Here is a 19158-nt window from a genome sequence, read left to right as displayed (position 1 = left end):
TTTTACTTACTGTTCATTTCGCACATTTTATGACCACACTTGAACTCGTGTATTAAAACTGTGACAACATAAGGAAACATTTTATTTTTTATCTCTCAGAGAAAGGCAAGTTAGATGTGTCAGTTGGAAACGAGGAAGACTCCATATCATCTGATCTGTCCACTTTACTGACTTCTTAGATTGAGAGGAATCGTAGATAAGTGATTAATATCTACAGCTGTCAGATTAAACTGAACCAGCAAAATAATTGACTATAACTTCAGTGCTTTGCTTTCTTAAAGGAATATTGCCTGTTACATTCACTTGTAGTGTGCGCTTGTGTGTGGGCATCTTGGGCACTCACTATGCGCCGTTTGTAGGGCTGATTTTTGGGACTTCCCACCACACTGCTACCATTTCTAGAAGGATAGATATATAGATAGATAGATAGATAGATAGATAGATAGATAGATAGATAGATAGATAGATAGATAGATAGATAGATAGATAGATAGATGTATATGTATATCAGTTTGTTGAAAGAAAGAAAGAAAGAAAGAAAGAAAGAAAGAAAGAAAGAAAGAAAGAAAGAAAGAAAGAAAGAAAGAAAGAAAGAAATTTGGAAAATGTCTGGTGGAAAATATTTGATGTGCATTAAATGTATGAGAGAGAGAGATTAGATAGATAGATCGATCGATAGATACATGTGGTATGTATATGTATATCAGTTGTTTTTTAAAGAAAGAAAGAAAGAAAGAAAGAAAGAAAGAAAGAAAGAAAGAAAGAAAGAAAGAAAGAAAGAAAGAAAGAAAGAAAGAAAGAAAGAAAGAAAAAGATTTGGAAAATGTCTGATGTGCATTATATGTATGAGAGAGACAGATTAGATAGATGATAGCACATAGCTGCCGGCAGGGGGCGCTCTGACGCGAGGTCTTGATGACACATTTGCTTTTTGCACACAGACACACACCCGTGCTTGTAGACGATATTGGAGAGACATCTTTCATTCTCCCCTCTAGTCCTCCCAAGCCCAGCTATTGTTTCCATTCATCCTCCCTCCAGCCCCTGGGAAGGTGTCTCCTGTCTCTCTGAGCTGTTTATGTTGCACCTGCTCTGTGCACAGCATCCTTCCTCCTTCTCCTCCTCCTCCTCCCTCCCTCCTTGCACATCCAGGATCCAAAGAGGAGACACGCCTGGTACAGGGGGATTCAGAAGCATCTCAGCCCTATAGGAGGAAGAAGACCCTCATAGAAAAGGACAACACACATACACACTCCAGCCCTGGAATTAAATGGCATCTGTGTCCTGATGGGAGAGAAATAGAAGTGATCCCTGATCCTGTGGGTGGTTGATCTCGACAAAAGCAAAGGAGGAGAGATCATTGTTCCTTTGCTTTGGTGAGTGTTGCATGGATCCACAGCAGATCATTATGGTACCTGTTCCATCATTCACATCTTCCCTTTGCTAATCCACATCTGCCGTTCATCCTGTTCCGAAAAATGTCCATTGCAAATGTCTCTGTAGTCAGAAACATTTTAAGATTTAGCACTTTGCAGGAAGAGATATATATTTGGATAGATACATTAGATACAAAGATGCTACTGTTTATGAATATGTATCCATTATTATATAAATATGTATCTATTTATAGTTGTAGAAACAAATATACACACAAATATACACCTGTAAATCCATCTGGGCAGTAACGGGGGATGGGAATGTGTACCAGGGAAGAGAAGAAGGGGACATTACATCTACAGGGACTTAGTAATTATGTTGCTTTAATGAATTAACCCCTTCAAAGCTTGCTGTTTCTGTTCGAAATGCATCGCAGGCCTCACCATCATACAGGAGGGTCTGTTATATTTGCCATTGGATTTGCAGTTATTGCATGGTATGGTCACTCCTTCCTCTCCCCCTCCTCTCCATGACGGGATGTGCTGTGCTTAGAATGGGGGGGATAGGGAACATTTCTAGAAACGACTAGAAAACCCAGCAGTGATTGATTTTCTCTTCTTTTTTTGAGCACCTTCATCCATCAGTTTGATAGACAATCAAAGAAATCATTTTGAAGGTCATATATACAGTGTTGCTTTAGGGTATAAGACTGCGTTGCCTCGGGGGTCACTAATCTATAATAATCATTGGTGTGGATATGGCTCCAGACACTGATTTAGATGCAGAAATTGGTATGGCATTATTAGGAGAAGCTATATACAGATATTTATAACATGGTTATGTACATAGGAAGTATGAATACGTTTGTATAGTTGTCAATAGTCTCCGGCTAATGGACCAACATCTATAATTAGGCCTTGTTTTTGGATCGTCACAAAATGACGTCGTTAATTCAATGGAAGATATGACTAAATGTGAACTACCCTTGAAGACCAATTTTCTGTACCGGAACCGTAGACCTTGTTTATAAAATGGTGTCAAGGAGTCATTATTAGGGAGTTACCTCTGCACAGACTCATATTCCATTCTCCTTCATGTATTGGAAACTGTTAACCCCAAATCTGGTTGTATTGTTGGAAACAGTGTTACTTAAAAAAGATTCAATGACCTCATAGGAGCTTGTCAGAAAATCCATAGGACAAGTGTCACATGAATCTGTGGAGCTGGAGATGAAATGTAACCCTTCCCAGGCCACGACATCTAATAACATAGCCAATGTTATGTCTGTACACCAGCTGGGCGAGTACATTTTGGTTATGTTATAGGACATAGGTGGGGTATATGTTTATAGAGGGTTTTTTTATGTTATTTTAACCTATTGCTCTACATTTTAGCAATGTCACAAAGTCTGGAGAACCAAATCCCGAGCAAAAACCTACAAAAATAGAAAAAATACTGAAAACAGCATCAGTGTTGTTACAAATTCATACAATAATTTAGGACAATAGTATCCCCAAGATTAGGTGAAGTATAAAATATACAGTATTTTTTCTAAGTTTGGTTTTATACGTTTTTGCTTTTTATGTTGCCCACATTTATTTATTTTAATTGTATATTTATTTATGTTTTATTTTTGTGTATATACAGTTGATATAGACACAACTTGTTTGCATATTTACTTACCAGAAAGGCCTAGATAAACAGGAAGGGCCGGCTGCTCCAACCATGTACAGTACACCATATATCTGAGGACATTTATCCCCTGATGTGAATGTCAACAATAGCTCTAGAAAAATATGGCAAGGACTGTACACATCCTTTAAGCAAATGGTCTTGCTAGGTCCTTATGCCATGCGACATTAACTCCTCCAGTGCCAGTTATTTCTCTTTTGTTTTTTGTTTTGTTTTTGTGTTAAAATATTTTTAGCAATTCTCAATCTAAAAAAAATTACTCATTTTATTATTATTGTGGTATTAAACCCGGTGTTAGATTTAGTGACTACCAGTAGTCTCACAATGACTTTTTGATGTTATGAGTTTATTTAGGACTTTAGGAAAATTTGGTGTCTTGTAGTACAGTTTTTAATCTAACTTCACATTTTGTCTGAATGAATGCCAAATTTCGACTCTGTTTACAAGTGTTCTTTGTTTGTATAATTTCCGATATTTTTTATGACAAGTATAGCGTTATCATATACCTGTAAAACAAACCTGAAACCGGACAGACTGCATAATAAGCCCCTGGGATCCGTTTGAAAATGGATCCATTCTACCTGTTGTTGTTCTGTAAAAGCAATGAATTAATTCAATCATTGGATTTAGAAAACATTTTCCCTGTAAAATAGAAAAAAAATAGAAGTTCAAGAATTGTCTTGATCTTGTGTGAAGTCCTATTCTTTGCCTGAATAAGTGTCAGTCTTCACTGTAGGTCTGGAATTCTATTAAAAAACAAGGAGCTTTGATGAACAGTTCTATAGGTCCTGCCTAGGTAAAAGTATATGATAACATGCTGCATTGGATAGATTTGTGGTATAGCATATTCTACGTGGAATTGAAATGGTAAAGTGAATAAAAAGTAAAATGAAATGTGAATGTTTTCAGTGAGCAATTCTACACGTGAATCTGTACAATTAATTGTAAAAGATGGGTCTGGGCAAATTAAAACCATAAACATTTCAGTTATTGAATGTGATTATAATAAAATGTATCTTGCTTTAAAGAGAACCTGTCACTTGTTTTGTGGTGCTTATTTTTAGGGTGTGTAGAGAACGATCACTGTATGACAATGTTATATTATAATGTCTTGCATTTTATATATGGGTTTTTCCTGTGTACTAAGTGCAGGTAAAGGGCCGCTTTTGGAGTCTGGAAATGGCCAATGCTTCAGCCAATCACATACTGGCAGCCCAGAGACACCTTAGATTTTCTACTAAGACTGAGCATGTGCGGGATTCATAAACCAGGTAGATGAAGCTGGGGGAGAGGAGGAACATTGAAACAAAATGGTCCATATCGTCAGCAGAACACATATCCATACTCTTGATTTATGAAAATAAGTTGTAGATATTTATTTAAAGGGCATTATTATGTCATAGGCATGCAGATAATTTTACTAATCCATTTCAGTGAGCAGTTGGAGTAATAATTGTGACGGTCATCTGAGTATTTGGGACCGATTGAAATCACTTCCACTGGTTCAGAAATGTATCATACCTGCACAAAAATAATTTCAGTTTACTATACAATTGCTTGATTGTGGTTAACTGACTAGGAATTTCCCACGTTAGGACAATCCAAAATAATAGTTTCCTCTTTTGCTACAATTCTATCATTTGCCATGGAAAATTGTTAAACTTTAAAAAAAAAAAAAAAAATTCATATTTGAAAGTTTTTTCATGAATAATCAAATATTGAATAAATAGCAAATCACTAATCTGACTGAATAAAATATTTTAGGAAGAATTTTCCCTAATTTTTTAAAATTTTTCTCTTCGGTCAAGTTGTTACAACATTTTTGGGAGCTGTAATGGCAGCTATATTAGTTATCACTCAGCCTTTTCCAGAAACAGATATAACTGAAATAAATGGGAGAATAGAGTTTCAACAGCGTAAGAGGACATCAGGACTCAAGGACTTTTATTTACTGTTTTGTATTCTTTTTTTATTTTAGGAGTCAATCCCTTTTAGAAAGCTACCCCGAAAATTAGTTAATCCCATGATGTCCTAAGGCTGGGACCCCCAGAGATCAGCTGTAATCTTCATGGAACCAGCAGCAAGAGTTTAATTTCTCTGCAGCGCCACCACAGGGGAAATGAAGCATTACATTGTGCCCATTAAAATCTTTTATAGGGCAGTAGGCAAAGCTTGGCACAACTGGCACATGTCACATTTAGAACTGTATTACAATAGTGCATTTCTTTAAAAGGGTTCTTTAAAATTGTAAAATTGTTTTACAAAAAGCTGCAAATGTTATAAAGCAAACAATAAATACAAATCAGTACTTATTTCTAATTTTCCCGTAGCGTTCCAACGCTGACTCTCTGGTGGTCCTCCTGGTCTTTGTTTACCAGCAGCCAGCATGTGACCGCAGCAGCCAATCAGAGGCCTTAGCGTGCGTGTATTCTTCATGTGCCTTATTCCTTGCATCACCGCTCAGCGAGGGAAGCCATGATGCCAGGAATACGGCACATGACCGCTGAAGCCTCAGATTGGCCTCTGAGTTTTGTGTATACAGCTCCTATACAGGCCTATATCTTTCGATGGTAATAAACTAGAAAACAAACCAGGTAGTACAGATTACACCGAGTTATTTGTAGTCTGTAACCATAGAATAATATAGGCCTGTATGAGAGCTGTAGTCACAAAACAAATAGAAGTTTTAATTTAAGACTATTTGCAAAGTTGCTTCCTTCAATTAATGGAACAATGTTGCTGCTTGTCAATTGCTTAAAGGCAGTCGCTAAGTGTTATATTATATGTCATTCTAACCCTTAAGCTGGCCATTAACATTAGATAAAAGTCTGCCCAGTCCGATAATTTCGGTTCAGCTAACGATCTACATATGTATATGAGGTCCTCTCGAATGTCCTGCAACGGCGGGTGTTGGGGGAAAGAAGAATCGGGCATTTTGGATTTTCATGACATTGTGTTTGGAAACCATTAGACCGTAACTAAACTAAAGTATTTTTGGAGGGTCTTCAAACTGGAAAAATGTGAGATATAGTAGGGATTATGGGGGCAGGCATTTTTCTGAACTTCCTGTGAGTAATGCCATTGAGGAACACAAAAGTCACCCTCTCTCCAGCCAAAAATGTCTTACAGGTAACAATAGATAACATTCTTCTGCACAGCAAAGGGAGAATAAGATAGTCTTTTTGGTTAGTGTCCCGTTAAAGGCTTTCAAATTTCATCAGCATAACCATTTAATTTTTTAACAGTCATTATGTAAGAACATTGTAAGTTATTGTGTAGTTATGATAGTATTAATATGATTTACACAGCAGTAATGCGAAATCTGTTGGTTCTAATGGATTAAAAATATGTTTTAACGTGCACAACTCCAGGATGCCTCTAACGCAATAGTCAGATGTACATATGTGGCAATGACTTGATACTGGATTACAACCATCTGCTGGTTTTGTTTCTTGTACTTTATAATCATTCTGTATTCATTTCTGTAGTAGAAAGTAATTAACATGCACTGACTTCCTGCTGAGTTTGTGGTGGGCTTGTGCTTGTAAACAGCAGCCAATCTGAATAAGCAGAGCTGCAGTAGAAAAACATAGGGGGAGGATGAGAGTAGCAGTCAAAATATCTATAGAGAGATGAGGTGGATATTTGACTACCTAAGACTCTCATCAGACAATGCCGCTAAGTAGGCATTACTGACTTAAACTGTGCTATCATGGAGCTAAAAGCAACCAAGCAGACAGGCAGACAGAAAAATAAATAACTCCAAATAATTTGTAAATCTGTAATTTTACCTCCACTGTTTTAATGTCGCAGTAGACAAATTACTGTAAACTTTAGGAGCCAATTAAACCACCCCAAGCCCTTAAAGATTTTAGTGTCAGCATTAAATATTTCGGTTCATTGGCTACCTGTCCCCTGAAATTTGTCCGACTCCGGTTTATGCATTAAGATTGCAATTTTTTTTGATCCTTTAGGTCAAAAGAGACCTCCAGTTTTTCTAACATGTCACTTAGGCCTCATACATACTGTGGTATTACAAATCCATGTTCTAAGAATTGAAGTGTCACTGTACATACATGATACATGTGCCTTTGACTTTATATGGAAGCACCAAAAAATTTGGCATGCTCCCTCGTATGCTGTGTTACGGGGGTAGTAACCCCTAAAGTCATTGCCTCTAGGTTATAATATGGTGCCTCAAGGAGAATGTCTATGGGCCTGTTATATGGATGCATATGGACTCTTGGTACAGGACACTTTAAATTCTGATGGGGCACTAACTTGTGAATTTCTGGTCATAGAAATGGGTTTTCAATACATTAATCCAAATTTTGGCCCAACATCAAGTGTCGTAGCTGTTTAAGCCATACATCCGGCATACATTTGGAATATATTCTGATTTGTTTAATGGATCTAGGGTTGCTTTTTTTCAAGAGGAAGTGTAGATTCGTTGGATCTACGACAGGAAAGTGCAAAGAGTTGCAAACAAATATCTTTGGATGTGTCTGCTCATTTTTCAGTGCCCAAAAAATTGGAGAACCTTTTATTGCTGAATCCATTATATTGGGGGAGCAGTTATGAATAATATTTTGTGAAGTTGTCATACTTCTTTTTTTTATTGGAGTAGGAGTGGGGGCTGAGATAGACTTAAATTTGCAGTCAATTTCCTATTTCCAATGACCCTTAGTGACAACCAACGTGATTGTGAGCTTACAAAAGCTCCCTGACCTGAGCTGAAAATGATGCATCATCCATCTGTGCGTCTGTAACTTTATCTGGAAGGATTGCACTGTTGAAGCTTTATTTTGTGTCAGTCATTTACAAGATCTACAAGAGAACACGAATATGATATAATTCAAACTTGTCCTGACAGCGCCAGGACAATAATTGGCAATTACAGGTGCTACTGGGGCAGGAGGTGAGAAAACACAGAGAGAGGTGGTCTATTCCAGGTTGGCCTTGTCCCCATGTCATTGGGTGATGAGAACCTGCACAGGGATGTGGTCTCCACAGGGGCTATAATCTTAGCCGATATAGTGGAGAATTTACCGAAATCATGGGTGTAATGGACAGAATGGGGGGCAACAGGACATCCTGTTCCAGGTAATTGGGGGTGCGGTGATATCAAGCAGCAGCTGAAAGGGACATATTTTTTATATTTGTTATGGGACCTCCTGCCCTCTACATACAGGGTCGGACTGTCTCACCAGAGAACCAGAGGATCCTCCAGTGGGCCCATGCTCTAACACAATAATGGGCCTTAAAGGTGAAGCAGTAGAAAACCCCATTTTGAGGTGACTTTGGAGCCAATTACTTGCCACGAGGTCTATTTCTCATGAGTTGATTCATAAATTACCTATTACACCTCAGTGATGATATGTCCTGTGTGTACAGTGATAACAACAAGAACTATGATGAAATGAAAAGTGGACATGTTCTATATAGTTGGAGGGTGGGCCCAAGAATCATCTCCTCTGGTGGGTATAAGGAACTGTCTACATACACCACTTGATCTGCCATTGCATGTATCTCTTCTGCTTAGGCTGGGTTCACACGTGGCGGAATTTCACTTGAATTCCGCTGCGGACACTCCGCAGCGTTAATCCGCAGCGGAGCCGTTTCTCCATTGACTTCCACTTAAATTTAGAAGTGTTCGTTTAGACGATGCGTAAAATTCCGCTACGGAGCATAGGCTGCGGAGCGGAATTTGGTGTCCGCAGCATGCTCTGTCTGTTGCGGAGCAGTGGCGGACTGGTTGCGGACTCATGGCGGAATTTCTCCATTGACTTCAATGGAGATTCTAAATTCCACAATGAAGTCCGCAGCTGTCATGCACATGTTATGTGTGCTGCGGATGCGTCTTGCTTTTTTAACATGACATTTCTTTATTCTGGCTGGACCTATGTATTTCTAGGTCTACAGCCAGACTGAGGAAGTCAATGGGGCTCCCGGAATTACGGGAGCGTTGCTAGGAGACGTCAGTAAATAGTCACTGTCCAGGGTGCTGAAAGAGTTAAGCGATCGGCAGTAACTGTTTCTGCACCCTGGATAGTGACTACCGATCCCAATATACAGCAACCTGTAAAAAAATAGAAGTTCATACTTACCGAGAACTCCCTGCTTCTGTCTCCAGTCCAGCTTCCCAGGATGACGTTTCAGTCTAAGTGATGGCTGCAGCCAATCACAGGCTGCAGCGGTCACATGGACTGCCGCGTCATCCAGGGAGGTAGGGCTGGATGCCGAAAGAGGGACGCGTCACCAAGACAACGGCCGGTAAGTATGAAATTTGTTTACTTTCACTAGGGAAAGTGCTGTCCCTTCTCTCTATCCTGCACTGATAGAGAGAAGGGAAGCACTTTTTCCGCAGTCCGCAGCAGCTAGTCCGCATCAATTTACTGCACATTTTGGGCAGATCCGCAGCCGTAATCCGCAACCCGGATTAGGTGCGGCATTGATTCGGACAGTTGCGGAGGAAATCCGCCACGTGGGGGCATGCCCTTAGGCTTTCCTACTTTTTACATAGAGGGATTATGTTAGTGACCCTCCATTGTGACCATCACAGTGGATCTTTAGTATGGAAAACTCTAGATAGACACCCTGTTAAAACCCAAGTTTGTCTTAGTAGACTTCAGACATGCAGTGGATTAATTGAAACGCACCAGACAAACATTCTGTGTCTGGTCATGAAAAAAATATTTAATTTTTTTAAGGGGGCATATTTTAAAATGTAGACTTGCATTGACAAATCTATGCATTAAGGAATATATGTTCAACATAACTTTCATACCCCTAAGCAGAAATCCCCGATCACTTTTACCATAATTGGAGCCCTTTGTCTTGTCAAAGGATCAGTGACTACAGATGATCATTAATTATCAAGCAGAGGGGTCATTTTTAGACCACAGGTCAGATTTCCTGTGCAGGCTTCATTTATGGTCAGTATTAGATTAAAATGACATTTCATTAAAGGTTTGGGGGCCACTGTTGTATACCATGAAAAATTAGACCTAACTATATGACTATGCTAGTATCATATACTTCACTCATGGTAAGTCACCTTAACCCATATATGTTCCATATTACGGATATGACATATGTTCTTTTATGTCCTACCTGTTCTGTTCTATTCTATTCACTGGCCAAAACAATGAAAATTATGTACATTGGTATAGAGATTTTTCCAACCACGGTTTCCTGTTTTGTTTTTTTTTTGTAAATTGGTCATAGGTTCACCTGAAGTAAACAGGTTAAAGACCTGTCACTTTTACTATAGGGATTGATTAATTTCAGCCTTCTCGTAGATGCTTGATCTTGAATAGGCCAGAATATAGCACTGGGTAAGAATTAAAAAAAAAATCTTTGAGGTAGGAATGTAAGTAGAGGGTTCCCGGTAATTGACAACATTTTTCAAGTGATACCCCATGATAATAAGGTAAGAAATTACTAATATAGAAAGGTCCAGGCATACTTCTAGTTTGTGTAAATAATAAGTTCACTTTTATGACTAGACCCCATCTTCATGCAAACTATTAGGACAGGTTTTTCATAAGAAACAAGATATATCATACATAAGGTTAACAATTAATTTAAGGGGTTGGTCCAAGATTGAAACATCACCTACCTACGGGATAATTGATAAGTGTTGAATCGGTGGGGGTCCAACCGCTGGAACCCCACTGATCATGAGAACGGGGGTCCCTGTGTTTCCGCTCCATTCAACCTTAGGGGACTGCCAGAAACAGCTGAGTGCTGTACTCAGCTATCTTCGGCAGTTCCATATACTTTAAAAGGAGCGGCAGCATACATGTTTGACCTTCGCTTCTTTCCAACGGGTCCACTGTCCCAGTGGTCAGAGCCACACCTATCAAACACTTATCACCTATCCTGTGTATAGGTGATAACTTTAAATCATGGGCCAATCCCTTGAAGTAATCCTCTCTAAGACAAATTACAAATGGAGAAGGGGCCAGCGCACCGAACTCTATGATTCATATGAACTTGCGGTCCACATTATCCTCCCCATATTCACTGGGGGTAAATTTCAGGGTGGGATGGCCTCCCTTTAAATTTTGCTACTGCGTCTCCTCTCCGCAACTTACCTGAGCAGACAGAGTATGAATGGATGGATTGGGGCTTATTACTATTTATACAGCCAGGGGTGGACACCGTAAAGACAGAGCCCCCATAGAGAAACAATATGTGGGCCCCTTGCTCTTCAATAGCGCATTATAGAGCACCTAATTGTGACCTATGAAATGTGTTAACTCAGTCCATTATGTGCAATCTAATAAACAGTAAGGGTCCTCTTAAACGGCCTGACGTGGGCTGTGTAAACGAGCGTCGATCAATGAGACAACTCGTTGATTGACGCTCGTTTGCTCCTCTTACAAGGAGCTATGTATGTATCATAAAATTTAGGCTCTGTTCACAGAAAAGCCTTCATCCCAGATTCCATCATATTTGCCAGAAAAAATAACGCAGCATGCAGAGCTATTTTGTCCGGCAAAATGACGGAAACCCAACAGCACCCATTAAAGTCAATGGGTTCCGCCAGGCAGGGTTGGTTTCCATCATATGACAAATTTGTCACTTTTCTGTTCCTATGACAGAGAAGAAAACACAAAAGAGAGCGCCGATGTGAACAGAGTCTTATTGTATTTGTTGGTCTTACCAAGCTATTGTGTTTCTATTTATCTACATTTGCGTTGTTGCCTTGCCATCACAAGAATAGTGCAGTATGCAGGGCAATTCTTGCCAACAAAAATACCGGAACCCCCGAAAGAAACCTGAAGAACTACATTCGACTGGTCTGTCAAAGATATCATGTTCAGTTATAGAAGTCATGACAAACAGAGTCTTTAAAAAGACATTCACAGTATATCTGCATTATATACAGCAGTCCACCTAGTCTACACATACTTGCAGATTGTCTATCCAACACCTTGGTTTACTGATTTCATTCCTTTTATTCACATAGTCTCATAGCAATAAAATCATCTTTTACAAAACTACATTGTCCTTCTGGCCTCCTGCCCAATCTTTATAAACCCTGTGCTTCCCTTACATTGACATTTCCAGGCTTTCTAGTTCACTAGACCACCTTATTAGGAATGTTTGTAGAAGGCAAAATGTACTTTCTTCATTTTATCCATCAGCATGGGTCAGATAACTCATCTGAATGGTTTCGTATTGGGATGCATAAAAAACAAAACAAGCAAAAACGTTAATCAATCTCATGTAAGCAAAATCATATGAGACCGATGCACTTTAAATACAGATATATGCGCTTAAAGGGTTAAAAAATAGTGACCAGTTTGTGTGCCCACTAAACATCCTCTGAAATTTTTGGAGCTATATACTGATAAAACCTATTATCTAAATCGGTCAGCGGTGCAGTATGTAGAGATTTCCTGCTTATCAACTGGCTCTTGGCCTGCCATCATTGCCGGTAGCACTTTCGGCATTACTGACTGGCCCAGTAGGTGGCTAGGCACAAGTTCCCTCACAGACTGCCAAGCTTACAAATTTAGTGAGCAGCCTAACAAACTATGGATCAGGAAGCTATGTAGTGTCTGTCCATTGCTTGCACCTTTTTGTAGACGTCATAAAAATAACCAAAATCTTACGTCTTGAGTGCAGGAAGGTCATAGCAAAGAACGGACAATTAAGACAATCGTTTACATATACCCCATGGAAAATTCCAAAGGCCCAAATCCCTGAATAAGGGCCTGACTTTGTGATGGGAGCAGTAGCTCCCTGGTCAGTGGGGGCATGTTTCTTTAATAAATGCAATTGTGGCCTTAAGACCGATACCCTTTAAAGTACACCAGTCTGATAAGAGATGTACAGAAGTCATAGTTTAAAGCGGAACTTCACCAGGGAGACAATAAGTTCTTACTGAATTCCCCCAGGTCCTCTTTGAAGTCGATATAATCATGTTCCGTCTCTGAGGACTGTATCCCATGTTCCCCTTTCTCCAGTGCAGCAGGAACTATAGAGGTCCAGCAAGGTCGCTCGCTTCCTCAGGTGCCTAATGCCAAAAAATGTCCCACACATATTTTTGCCTATTGTGAGCAAACAAACTCACTGTCCCCAGTAGATTTTTGCTTATTCAATGACAGGATATTAAAACAAACAGTATTTTCATGTATACCTTCCTGTACAAAGCAAATTAAGGAATAGCAAAGCAAAAGCAGTGTCCCTTCTGTGATTACACCTACAGTATCACATACAGTATATACACATGGGTGCAGTAAGCACTCTTGTATAAATGTCACAATAGGGGTAATTAAAACTTACCCCAAATTGCATTTTTCATTGTTCAAACGTTTGAGATCATGATGCTTCGTGGAAAGTCGCCACACCCAAAATGTTACCTATCCAGGGTGCGGCAACAAGTCCGGCTGGGAGAGCATAATTCCCTAATTTAAGGAATAAGTGGGGAAGTAAGGCCTCATGCACATGAAACTATTATGGCTTCGTACAACCTCCAAGTTGTACGGAGCCCTAATACGATAATTATATAGAGCTTATAATATAAGGCTGATATGGGGTCCTACTGTTCATCCGTATGCCTCTAATTTCATAAAGAATTGTTCCATGTTCCATTGTACATGGCAGCAATACTTCTAGGGGAGATAATCTACAGAATATTGCATGGACTGGAGCACCATACTGCAGCACATGGAGTCCATCGGGTCTGCAGTGTGCAGGAGCCCTAACAATCGCAGATGTCGAGGCAAACACAGGGATTGCTAAAGTAGCTCTGCAGTTGGGAGGCCCCATCAAACAACTCCCCAAGTCTCCGTTTCATGGAGTCATTTTAATGTGACCCCATTTTTTCTCCTCAACTTCACGTATACTCCAAACTGGCTCACCAGTGAGTGTGCGGGCAGGGGAAGCCTTGCAGCAGCTCTACCACCAATACGTTCAATTTGAACAAGGCCAGATCTGGAGTTGTGCCCATCAGCACAACATAAGTAGGCGAGTCCAAATCTTTTGCCTATTATCTGAACTGAATCTCTATATACAGTGTTGCCCCATGAGGTGCCATCTCTCTCTTTGATTTCCATATAATTGGAAATATCTTATTATTGGGACTAACTCTAGCCAGACTTTAAGATCTGTTGAAAGGGTTTTCTCAGATTTAGATCCCTCCTGCATATGGATACAAATAACAAATATGCCCGCACTGACCTTTCAAATCCCCCGCTGCTCCTATGCAAAAAGTTCTGTGCTCCCCCTCCGGTCTTCATTTACTTGACAATATTTATAACATGTTATACCCGACATATGACTGTGGCAGACAATTACTGACCATAGTGGAGATATCAATATGGATGGCACGCCACCACAGTGGCCAATGATTGGCTGCCATGGTCAAATGCTCAGCACGACACATCAGCGACACAGCAACGTAAACAAAGACCGTCAAGGAACCACAGAACGGTCAGTGCAGACGTGATGGATAATGTAATACAAGAGTATACGACTATTTGTTATTTTTACTCATGTGCAGTTTATATTGATTGGGTTTTCTAAATATTGAAGGAACAATTAGATCCTTTGACGTAGTCTTTTTAACGATTCCTGGTTAATTTTATTTAGGCAGTGATGTGTTTTATCTATATTTGTGTGTATGCTATTATTCCAAATCATTGAACACTATGTAAAAGATCTTCCATGGATATGCAATGTGACTCCTGATATCTCTGTCCAAATAATTTACTTGATGTCTTCACAATGAAGTGGTTGGAGTCAAATGACGCATTTCAGATCAATATGACAAGCACCGAGTGATGATACAACAACATTAATGCAAAGTACAGAAGTTCAAGAGTTACTAACGCCCTGTATTTATATAGCACCAATATATTCTGCAGCACTTCACAATCATTGAAAGTAGTATACATACAAAAATGACAAATATAGTGAAATAAGTAAATGTTTATTAAGAAAGAAATCGACCCATAATTTTTTTTCTACCCATTTGGTAGCGGTGGAGTGATTTTTCCTGTTTAGCTCTATCCTGTTTTGTTTTTTTTGGCATGGTTTAGTACCCCGATACACTTTGTTGTTTTGATATGTTGTTGTCTGCTATTTTTGGCACATGGCGATACGGCAATTAGTTTTTTCGTCTATTGAGACATTAGATTCTATCATTATTTATATTATTTGGAAACGATTAAAAATTTATAAAAACAAAATGATAGTTTTTTACTGCTCAGACGGTTGTAGATGTAAAGTCTGAAGTGTCCTTCAAGGGTTTGACCTTCCCCTCAGCTAGCATGCAGAAAGAACGATCCAAATTTCCACTGGTGTGTATATCTCGCTGGGACCCTGAAATGAAACTGCAGAAATGCAACTGCTTGCTGTGTAGATCCTCGTACTTGATGTTCTAAATAAAAATAGATATAGATAAAAGCATAAGATAAGCTCTTGTAACACGCCAAATAATGCAACCGGACCCTGGGTTTCGCCCTTCTGGCTTCCTCTGGGGCATCAGAGGAAGCCAGAAGGGCGAAACCCAGGGTCGGGTTGCATTATTTGGCGTGTTACAAGAGCTTATCTTATGCTTTTATCTATATCTATTTTTATTTAGAACATCAAGTACGAGGATCTACACAGCAAGCAGTTGCATTTCTGCAGTTTCATTTCTGTGTGGAACCACAAGTACCAGCGAGATACACACACCAGTGGAAATTTGGATCGTTCTTTCTGCATGCTAGCTGAGGGGAAGGTCAAACCCTTGATGGACACTTCAGACTTTACATCTACAACCGTCTGAGCGGTAAAAAACTATCATTTTGTCTCTGCTTTTTGTGGTGTTGAGGATTTCACCTCTTTTTTACCTGCTCCGGTTGTTCATCTCCTTGTTGAGATATTTTAGTGAGTAGAGAGCTGAGTTGCATATTCAGTGATTAAAAATGTATGTTTTAAGTGATCTGCTATTTCAGTGATAGGTTTGTTATGTGGCAGGCCTTCACAATTATATTTTCTCAGTAATAAATAAAAATTGGCGGACTCTCCACGAGAAAGCTTAAAGAGGCTCTGTCACCAGATTTTCAAACCCCTATCTCCTATTGCAGCAGATCGGCGCTGCAATGTAGATAACAGTAACGTGTTTTTTTTTCAAAAACGAGCATTTTTGGCCAAGTTATGACCATTTTTATATTTATGCAAATGAGCCTTTCTTAAAGAGGCTCTGTCACCAGATTTTGCAGCCCCTATCTGCTATTGCAGCAGATCGGCGCTGCAATGTAGATTACAGTAACGTTTTTATTTTTAAAAAACTAGCATTTTTGGCCAAGTTATGACCATTTTCGTATTTATGCAAATGAGGCTTGCAAAAGTACAACTGGGCGTGTTGAAAAGTAAAAGTACAACTGGGCGTGTATTATGTGCGTACATCGGGGCGTGTTTACTACTTTTACTAGCTGGGCGTTGTGTATAGAAGTGTCATCCACTTCTCTTCACAACGCCCAGCTTCTGGCAGTGCAGCACTGTGACGTCACTCACAGGTCCTGCATCGTGTCAGACGAGCGAGGACACATCGGCACCAGAGGCTACACTTGATTCTGCAGCAGCATCAGCATTTGCAGGTAAGTAGCTACATCGACTTACCTGCAAACGCCGATGCTGCTGCAGAATCATCTGTAGCCTCTGGTGCCGACACGATGCAGGACCTGTGAGTGACGTCACAGATCTGCACTGCCAGAAGCTGGGCGTTGTGAAGAGAAGTGGATGACACTTCTATACACAACGCCCAGCTAGTAAAAGTAGTAAACACGCCCCGATGTACGCACATAATACACGCCCAGTTGTACTTTTACTTTTCAACACGCCCAGTTGTACTTTTGCAAGCCTCATTTGCATAAATACGAAAATGGTCATAACTTGGCCAAAATGCTCGTTTTTTAAAAATAAAAACGTTACTGTAATCTACATTGCAGCGCCTATCTGCTGCAATAGCAGATAGGGGTTGCAAAATCTGGTGACAGAGCCTCTTTAAGTACAACTGGGCGTGTTTAATGTTATGTCCAACTGGGCGTGTATTATGTGCGTACATCTGGGCGTTTTTACTTGTTTTACTAGCTGGGCGTTGTGAATGGAAGTGTATGATGCTGACGAATCAGCATCATCCACTTCTCTTCGTTACCACCCAGCTTCTGGCAGTTCACAGACACACAGCGTGTCCTCGCGAGTTCACGCTGTGACGTCACTCACTTCCTCCCACAGGAACTTCATCGCGTCGGATGAGCGAGGACACACTGTGTGTCTGTGAACTGCCAGAAGCTGGGTGGTAACGAAGAGAAGTGGATGATGCTGATTCGTCAGTATCATACACTTCTATTCACAACGCCCAGCTAGTAAAAGAAGTAAAAACGCCCAGATGTACACACACAATACACGCCCAGTTGGACATAACATTAAACACGCCCAGTTGTACTTAAGAAAGGCTCATTTGCATAAATGTAAAAATGGTCATAACTTGGCCAAAAATGCTCGTTTTTGAAAAAAACAAAACGTTACTGTTATCTACATTGCAGCGCCGATCTGCTGCAATAGGAGATAGGGGTTTGAAAATCTGGTGACAGAGCCTCTTTAAGGGATATTCTAAGGCTGAGTTCCTACAGAGTTTTTTGCAGGCAGAAAATCTGTCTCAAAATTCAGCCAAAATACGCTTTCTCTGCCTCCCATTGATGTCAATGGAAGGTCAGAGGCGTAAACGCCCGAAGATAGGGCATGTGCCTTCTTTTTCCCGTGAGAAAATTGAAGGCGTTTTCGTCTGTTTTTTGGTGCGTTTTCTGACGTGGTTTCCGCGTCAAAAAATGTGGCAAAAAACTCTGTGTGAACTGACCCTAACAATAGACATAAGGTTTATCTGTTGCTGCATCACAAATGTTTTATAGGTGGGAGTACCACCTTTGGGGCTCTGTCCTATTTGAAGAATGGGATCCTGTGACACCTATTTGGCAAACTACAGACGACCTCATAGGCTAAGAAAGGTAGAAGAAGAAGAGAGCAGTCTGATGTTTAGACTCGTGATAGGTGGGGGTCACTTATCCTAAAATACCACTTTAAGGGGTTTGTCCCAAAATAAACTTTTGACATCTTTAGGAATTTGGCAACTGGAATCGCCACCCATATATTGACAACAAGCAGGACCCATTGAAGCCAGGGACCAGGTCAGGAGCATGATCTGCTTGTGCGGGATATATGTGGAGATCCCAGGTGGCACATTCCCACCAAAAAAGGAACGTGGGCAATTCATAGTACCTGAACCTATTGCAGGCCTACAGTATACCATGGATAGTATAGATGTCCTGTATATATACACAACTTTTTCAGGTCCTATTATGTTGGCAAGCATCTTATGACCATATCTATTGATTATTATAGCAGTATCTCATACTAACATAGGCTATTTCCAACTAAATGCTACGATTTATAACATACACTAAAATTAGTCAAATAACAGATACTTAATAAATATTGATACACATTATAGATATTACTAAAGTTATGAAATATCCTATTGACTAACAATTATTTATATAAAATATGCAAAATATAGGATGTTATAAATTCGTGAACAGACACACGCTCACTATGTTGGGTAAATGATCATTTAAGGTCAGGTTGACACATGCATTTGCAGTTCAGTTCCATCCCGAAAACTGGGCTGGGTCTTTGTATAGCTTCTATTGAATTAGCAATGAATGCACATGAAACTCAATTGTGTCTGTGTGTTATCATTTAACCCATTACGTTCTGCTGCAGGTAGCACCAAGGGACACTCCTCCTGTGCATCTGTACTTAGCAGCAGCTGTAATATACTGTTGTGTCATCCATGAGACTTGTCAGCATAGTTTGTGCACCTTTTTTTTCCCAAAATTTTCTAGCTCCGTGACTTTTGAAACAAAATGTTGTGATTGTCTATTATGCAATTTTTTTCGGATTATATGTTAAGCTGTCTTACCAGCCTCCATGAACATAGTATGCTGGATATATCACTCGGTTCAAGCAAAAACGTTATCAGACTCGTTTTCTGACCCTTTTAGACAGTTTAGCAAATGTTACAAACAA

At 39.8% G+C, this 19158-nt stretch overlaps 1 protein-coding gene across 2 annotated transcripts in view; it reads left to right on the top strand.

Annotated features, from left to right (window-relative positions):
* The first annotated feature begins 940 nt into the window (after nucleotides 1–940).
* The window catches only part of LOC142655350 (sodium channel protein type 2 subunit alpha-like), a 170765-nt gene continuing 152547 nt past the window's right edge, over nucleotides 941–19158 (top strand). For both annotated transcript variants that reach the window (XM_075829398.1, XM_075829397.1), the window contains exon 1: nucleotides 941–1376. The gene's annotated coding sequence lies outside the window, so the exon portion shown is untranslated. The remainder of the gene's footprint in view (nucleotides 1377–19158) is intronic.

The sequence above is a fragment of the Rhinoderma darwinii genome, chromosome 6 (assembly GCF_050947455.1).
Source record: "Rhinoderma darwinii isolate aRhiDar2 chromosome 6, aRhiDar2.hap1, whole genome shotgun sequence".
In the NCBI taxonomy this organism is placed as follows: Eukaryota; Metazoa; Chordata; class Amphibia; order Anura; family Rhinodermatidae; genus Rhinoderma; species Rhinoderma darwinii.
The sequence above is the reverse complement of the archived record's forward strand: the minus strand, read 5'-3'. Positions and strand labels throughout refer to the sequence as shown.